Genomic DNA, 8,300 nt, shown 5'->3' on the forward strand with positions numbered 1-8,300 from the left:
AAGTCTTTGCAGAGCGGGGTCCTCCCTCTTTCGTGCAGGTGAGCCGTGCTCGCCTTATTGCCGAAGAAGGGGGACCGCCACGATTTACGAAATTGGCGTCCCGTCTCGCTCCTCAGCACGGACTACAAAGTCGTAGCAAAAGCCATCTCGCTGCGACTAGGGTCCATGCTGGCGGACATGGTCCTCTCAGACCAGACCTACACCGTCCCGGGCCGCAGCATCTTTGACAACCTATATCTGGTCTGGGACCTTTTGGAACTCGGGTGTAGGGATGGTCTGTCGTTCGCCCTCCTGTCCTTGGATCAGGAGAAGGCATTCGACAGGGTGGATCAAGGGTATCTCCTGAGCACTCTGCGAGCGTTTGGCTTCGGACCCCAGTTTGTGGGTTTTCTCTGGGTGCTGTATGCCTCCGCAGAGTGTCTGGTCAGGCTCAACTGGACCCTGACTGAACCGGTCAGTTTCGGGAGAGAGTATGGCAGGGGTGCCCCCTCTCGGGCCAGCTGTATGCTCTGGCGATCGAGCCCTTCCTCTGTCTCCTCCGTAGGAGGTTGATAGGGTTGGTGCTGCGGGAGCCAGAGCTGTGGCTGGTCCTGTTGGTGTCGGCTGATGATGTGCTGCTCATGGTCCAGGACCCGGGCGACTTGGCGGAGATGGAGGCTTGCCAGGCCATCTATTCGGGAGCCTCCTCCGCCTGGGTCAACTGGGTCAAGAGCTCTGGCCTGGTGGTCGGGGACGGCTGGCAGGCGAGCTCCCTCCCACCCGCACTTCAGGCCATCCAGTGGAGCGCAGGTCCGCTACTCTATCTCGGCGTTTACCTTTCTGCCATGCATCCCTCTCCGCCGGAGAACTTGCACGATTTAGAGGGCAGGGTGATAGAGCGGCTCTGGAAATGGACAGGACTACTCCAGTGCCTCTCCCTTCGAGGGAGAGCGCTGGTGCTTAATCAACTAGTCCTGTCCATGCTCTGGTACCGGCTCAACACCCTGGTCCCAGTCCCGGGTTTCCTGGCCAACCTCCGGGCATCGATTCTGGAGTTTTTTTGGTCAGGACTGCACTGGGTCCTGCAGGCGTTCTCCATCTACCCCTGGAGGAAGGAGGGCAGGGCCTGAAGTGTCTGCACACTCAGGTCCATGTCTTCCGCCTCCAGGCCCTGCAGAGGCTCCTTTATGGTGCAGGTAGTCCGGTGTGGAGCATACTGGTGCACGCCTTCCTGCGCCACTTCCGAGGGCTCTGATACGATCAGCAGCTCCTTTATCTCCATCCGAGAGGTCTTCCGTGAGACCTCTCCAGGCTGCCAGTCTTCTACCAGGACCTCCTCCGGACCTGGAAACTGCTTTCAATGACCAGGTCCATGGCAGCCACCGAGGGGGCAGATCTCTCGGAGCCCCTGCTACACAACCCCCAGCTTCGTGTGCAGGTGGCAGAGTCCCCTTCGGTGCGCCAGAGGTTGGTCCTGGCAGAAGTCACCAGAAACGGAGACCTCCTGGGCTACGACTGGGGAGACTGGCTGGATCCCCTGACGCTCGCTCAGCGCATGGGGCTCTCCAGACCTCGTACTCCCCGGCGTGTACTTCAGGAGGTGAGGGCTGCTTTGCTGCCCGCTGCTCGGGTTTACCTTGACCGGGTCCTGCACGAGGGCGTGCCCCGCCCACCCTCCACCCCAGGCCCACCGGACCTTTTCATTGAACCCCTGCCCCGTGGACCCAACCGACCCCCCCACCTCTTCACCATGAGCTGGCTGCATAAGCTGCAGCCGGTCTGCTTCCAGACCGCACCAAGGAAACATCTATACACGCTCATGCTCCATATCCTTCACGCCCTCACCCTCGTGTCCTGCCCCAATAGAAAATGGCGGGACCTCCTGCCACCTTTGGAGGGTAAGGAGCCCTGGTGGGCCAGCCTATATTCCACCTTGGTCCCGAGGCCTGCCAGGGATATCAGTTGATGGCTCCTTCACGGAGCCGTGAGCACGGGCGTGTACTTGGCGCGGTTCACCCCTATCCCAGACACCTGCCCCTTTTGCGGCGTGAGGGAAACCCTGGCACACATATATTTGGAGTGTGCCAGGCTGCAGCCCCTATTCCGGCTCCTCACCAATACTTTATTATGCTTTTGGTTGCACTTTTCCCCTCACCTTCTTATTTTTACACTCCCTATCCATGGCCCCACAAAGTCACAGGATCTCCTGGTCAACGTCCTCCTGGCCCTAGCTAAAATGGCCATCTATAAAACCAGAGAGAGGAGGTTGGCTGATGGAGTCTCCTGTGACTGTGGGGCCTATTTCCGATCCTTGTCTGTTCATGTATCCGGGCAGAGTTCCTCTGGGCGGTGTCCACTGACTCCCTTGACGCCTTTGAGGAGCAGTGAGTTCTGTCCAGGGTTCTCTGCTCGGTGTCCCCATCCAGTTCCCTTCGTTTGACTCTTTGACCACACTCCTTTTCCTGTTATTTCATTAGTTGTGCCCCGTATTTATTTGGTGTCCAGGTCCTGTGGATCCCCCTCTTAGGCTGGGGGTGGATCCTTTAGCACTTCCCGGATCCCAATAGGATTACTCTCCTACAGCCATCTGGCCCGACCCTGTCACAACAGAGAGTAAGTGAGTGAGAGAGAGATAAATTGTACTTAAGGGTACAAATAAAACAAGTCAAGATTAGCAAAATTAATTTTATATATATTACTTGAAAAGCCAGAAAGATTTATTAGGGACTCCTTCTCATATTTTTTTATAGAATGTGTGTGATATAATTTTAGATAATTATTGTTATGTAGCTGGAAGATACAATTTAGATGAGGAAAACATTACTTTACAGTAGTATTAAGGAAACAAATATAGAATTATCTGTGTTTTTGTCTGTTTTAAGTATTTTTTTAAATACTTAAAAAACAAGAAACATCAGACACCATTTCCCCACAGATTCTTTGCCTACACCACTGCCTAAAGCTACTAGTAATAACAATTTGTAGCATTACTATGATTTATTAATAAAGGTTGTCTTCAATTATAACATATTTTAAAATAATGTTGAGAACAGCAAAGTGTCTATAATTATTTCTTTCTTTGAATAGGAATGGAATTATAAAACTTTGCTTTAAATTATTATTTTCAATAATGTACATCATTATTTTAAGCAGTGTTATTTCCTTTGCTCAGAATACCATTTATAACCTTTGATAAACACCTATTTTTGTATGAGCAGAGAATAAATGGTGATTTTCCAAATATTCACGTTCAATTGCCTGGTGACACTTCACCATTTATATAGAGTCTGATCCAAAGATAGACCACTGAGGTATGTGTGCGTTTGTTTTGAAATTTAATTAGTGTTTGTAAGGTGTTCTGAGATCCTGTCATAAAAGGATGAAAGGCACTGTGGGTCTGATCCAAAGCCTACTGAAGTCAATAGGAATCTTTCTATTGGTTTTAGTGGTCTTTGGAACTGGTCCTATGTGGAGAACTGGAAACCTGTATTTTTTTTTTCCTGAATATGAGGCTTGTCTATGTTTCTTTATGATGTAATACGTGTTTATGGAGTTAGAGCAAAAAGGATTGATAGATGATTAAACAGGAAAGGTAAAGTAATGACACAGATAAGAGTTCTCAAAGTAGCAGTGGGGAAGCTATTAACTGGCGACAAAAACCTCTTGTCATATTTTTTTCTACAAATAAATATTGGAATATTTGGGTGATTTTTTTATTGGCCTTGAGAACATTTCTTTAGGAAATCTCAGCAGCCTTGAACTTTTAAGTACAAATTCAGAGTTGAACCTAAGGTAGTCATAGTTGGTTTCACTGAGACTGTCTTACACCTATATACATTTACTAACTTACCCCCTCTTACATGTTACTTCTGAATTTGTCCAACTCAATCTAACTGATTGCAATGGAGTCCAAGTTGGTATAACATACTTCCTGAGGGGCTAGAATGGAATAGTAGGCCAGGAAAGCAAGTAAGTCTGCTTGTATCCATCTATTGTCTCTTGTCTTATCTTAGCATTGTTAACTTTCAGGGGCAGGGTCAGTCTTTTTGTTATGTGTTTGTACAATGCCTACCACAATGGGGTCCTAGGTGCTATGGTAATACAAATAAATAATGACAAGTAATAGAACAGAAAGAAAGTGAGTTAAAATATGATAGGCCATCTCCTCCTTTATCTTATATCTTCCTATAGTACACCTTCTTCCATTTCCTTGGCAACTAAACTACACCAGCTAGGACTTCATTACCGTCCCTAACTCTCAGTTAGAGTCCCTGGATTAGATCTTGATCCAACTGAAGTCAATGGCAAAACTCCCACTGACTTCAGTGGGAATAGGATTTGGCCCGTGTACAACTACAATGGTACTGTTAGGGTGAAAAAAATCTTTCTTTGTTGTAGAGAAAGGTTTTTAAGAAATGCCTCAATGGGCTATAAAGTTTATCTCCCCGTGTTGCAAGAAAATGTGTGATTCCTCCTTAATCTGGAACAGACAACTGTGATCCAAAACTTGCAAAACTCAAACTGCTGACGTAATGGAATTTTAAAATTTGCTAGGTTTCAACTGCCTCCGGACTCAAGAACTACGTTAAACATCCTAACCAGTCTCCATTTCCTCTTGTAACTTACCTTTTCACAGCTGGAAAAATGTTTCTAGTCAAAATACCATATGCTTGGTTAGTTGAGGGGGCAGAGACATTAAAACCTTATCTTATTTTCCATTCAAAAAAATTTAAATGGTGTCAAAAATATAATGTTTTTAATTTGGATACTTTTGGCCACTAGTAAAGTGCAATAGGGATCTTTATCAAGTTATTTAGACAAAGATTTCAAGCTCAGTTCTGTACCTTCCTTCTCACAAACCTTTACTCTTTGTTCATCTCTGACCCTTCATCTGGATTACACAAGTGAAGGGTTGCTGAAAGAACCTGCAGTAATGAGTTCTAGCTCATCAAGAAATGGCAGTGAAGCAACTTGGTCTAGTGGATTCAGCAATAAGAGCCAAGAGCTCTAATCTGATGTCTACTGCTGATGTGCACTGGGCACATCACTTAGCCCCATAGTTTTCCCTATAAAAATGGAATTAAAATATACATACGCTAACATCACAAGAGATTTGCATGTATTAATTATTTATTGTTTAAACTATATAAAAGCAAATAAACTTTAAAATATATGGATAGTATTTTCAAAACTGGTCTTATTTAACTGACACTGAAATCAATGGCAGTTTTACTATTGACTTCAATGAGAGTGGAATTAGGAAAAGACTGAGCACATTTGAAAATCCCATCCTATATGTACTCTCTTTCTATCTCTGACATTAAAATGAATGTACATGATTTCATTGAGAAGCTTTTGCAGTCAGGTATTGTAAGTAGTTACTAAGAGTGCGGAGGTTGAAATGTTTCCGCTTGTCCCTGTTTTATCCGCATGTGTGACTGTGTATTGTCAGATTCAGGGGATGAGTAAAACTTAATTTTGTTTGGGTGGAATTTTTTAAAAATAATTTATTATTTCTCTTTTGTTTGTAATTTTGGCCTCAATCTGCAGTGGTGCAAGTAAACCGGTACGGTCAGGTACGCTGTACCATTAAGACATTTATTGCCGGTACACTGTATGAATTGTAGAACCCTGCGTGGATACAGATTTATACCTGCGGATGCGGATATCTGCAGATAGAAGTCGGTACCCGCTTAACCCTAAGGCTCTCCCGGGAACTGCAGTGGCGAAAGGAGCAGAACATGGGGCTGCCGCTCCCAGGAGCCAGCACCCCATGCTGGCAGCTCCTCTGGTGTGGCTGTACTGCCCCCAGCCCCATTCCCAGCCCTTCCATGCAGCTGCGTCTCCTGTCTGGGGTCTGTATTCTTGTTACTATGAGTGATTTACCACAGCATATCAAAACACTTTAGTGAAAATCAGAAAGGACAGACAGTGAGATAGGATGATCTTCTGACCCCGCTAGACTCATCGCTTTGCCCTTCATTACTGTGGCATGATATAAGTAAAGCTTTTGCTTCATCAAAATGAAAAAAGACCTACAATCTTTTCAAGAAAGAGTATATATGCAGTTATACCATTTTAGAACCTGAATCTACAAACCCCTTATACTCATGAGTAATTTTAGTCAAATGAATAATGTTACACCCATGTGGGATCCCACTTTAGATTGTAAATTCCTTGGGGCAGGAAGCCTATACCACTTTAGGGATAAAGCAGATAGCCGTGTTCAACTCTCTTTTTGCCTTCAATGCAGGGTCTTTTTTTCTTCTGCCACACAAATGGACAAAACATGGAAAAGTAACAAAAATTATAGTCCTGACCTGAACTGATACTGCAGGGTCCTCTACTCCCCACCACTAGCTCAAGAGCTAAAACCTTCTTTTGCCTCCAGGGGACTGGAATCACAACCCAAGCCCAGCTTCCCACTGCCACTGTGGCTCAGGGAAGTGTTTCTCTCTCTAAGCCCCTCCCTTACAGGCCTGGGTTTCACTTATATCTTCCCGCTGGAACTCAGCACCAATCATTAGTTGCTGTTTAACTCAATCAACTGCTTCCCATCACCAGCCTCCTTGGCTTTTCCTTAGGCCCAGTCTTGCTGCTCCCTGGTTCCTCAAGCCCATAAAGGGGCAGACCACCCTATTACAGGTACTACAGTGATATAAATATTAAACAAGAATAATAGTTATTAACTAATCAAACCTCAGGGTTGAGAATCAGCCACTTCTTTTTGCAAATCTAAATAGCACTAGCAAATTAGAAAAGTTATGAAGTGTTTTACTTCAGTATGAAGATCCAGTAAATTGATGGCGGAGCGCTCTGGTTGACTCCAGTACTCCACCTCTCCAAGAAGAGTAAGGTAAGTCGATGGGAGACAGTCTCCCATCGACACAGCGCAGCAAAGACACCGTGGTAAGTCGACCTAAGCTACGTCGACTCCAGTTATGTTATTCATGTATCTGGAGTAGCATTACTTAGGTCGACTTACCCCAGTAGTGAACACAAGCACTAAAGCTGCTGTGATCAAGGGGGAATGTGACGGTGATGAAATGAGGGATTCTGTCTTTCTCAATAGCTCTTAACTATTGCAAAATCTTTGTTGAAACTAGGGGTAAAATCTTGATATCAGACCAAACTCCCATTAACTTCAATAGGGCAGGATTTCACCCTATACATTTTTCTGTGGCTTTGCACATGTATTTATAACAGAGCACTGCAGCTAAGTCTATAAATATAACATGATATTGCTAGAGGAGTTGGTATTATAACACTATTGTTCATGTGCACATACACGCAACTGGGTGTTTTCAAATTTGACTCAGATCTACACTCTCTGCATGCATATAATTCCCACTGAAGTCAATGTGAGTTCAGTGTCTGGAAGACTTTTCATGTCATATAAAATTGAATAAAATGTCTATTTAAAAAAAAAATCCCTTTCCTTGGCCTGTCTTGTCTTTAGTTTCCTTCCCGCCCCCTCCACCCAAAACCTCTTATAATAGTCAAGCATGTAGCATAGATCATATTTTATTTACAGATACATGTTAACATCTATTTTGTGACCACATTTATACTGAGGAAATTTTTAATTCAGAGAGACACTGCAACTTTTATGCACATAATGTATTCTTAAACAGACATCTACTTCTTTAATGTGGGTTTTTACTCCCTTTTTAACACTTTTAAAATCTGATGACATTATAAATTTAAATCTCTTCAATTAATCTTCTACTGTGCGTACATGCTTATGGAGCACTGGCTATACTAAAACTGGAGAAATGAGGAAAATAGAGATTTTCAGGGCTCCATGACATAGTACAATATTTCTTTGCTGAAGGTACATTGCCACCTAGCAAGCATTGAGAATAATGACCAAAAAAAAAAAAATCGTCTGATCAGCAACGATCTTATGGTTTAAGGGTAAACATTTGGATTGAAAAATGTGCTGGCAGATTTTTCTGAAAACTTGTGCTCTGATTATCACCCCTGAGATCTAGAAGAGACCTTCTGTACATTTATCTGGCCCTTCCTGTACAGAAGGAAGGGAGTCAGCCATTGTCATTGCTCTGTCCGTCTTTTCCACAGGCTCTACACAGTTGATCTGTACCTCAGTCAGGGAGGGACTGATTTACAACAACTATCACTGATTTCAGAAAAGAGTTAAAGAAATGTGAGTTAAAATGTATTAACTTTTATGGAGAGCCCCTTAATGTTGTGGAATGTCAAAGAACAGCTGTCACTGGGGGAAGCCCTGACAGTGGGAGTGGGTTTCCCATGGAAGCATGCTTCCCAAGAACTGGAAGGCAGGAGTGCTGAACAATTTG

This window comes from Chelonia mydas, chromosome 1, assembly GCF_015237465.2.
Source record: "Chelonia mydas isolate rCheMyd1 chromosome 1, rCheMyd1.pri.v2, whole genome shotgun sequence".
Taxonomy (NCBI): Eukaryota; Metazoa; Chordata; order Testudines; family Cheloniidae; genus Chelonia; species Chelonia mydas.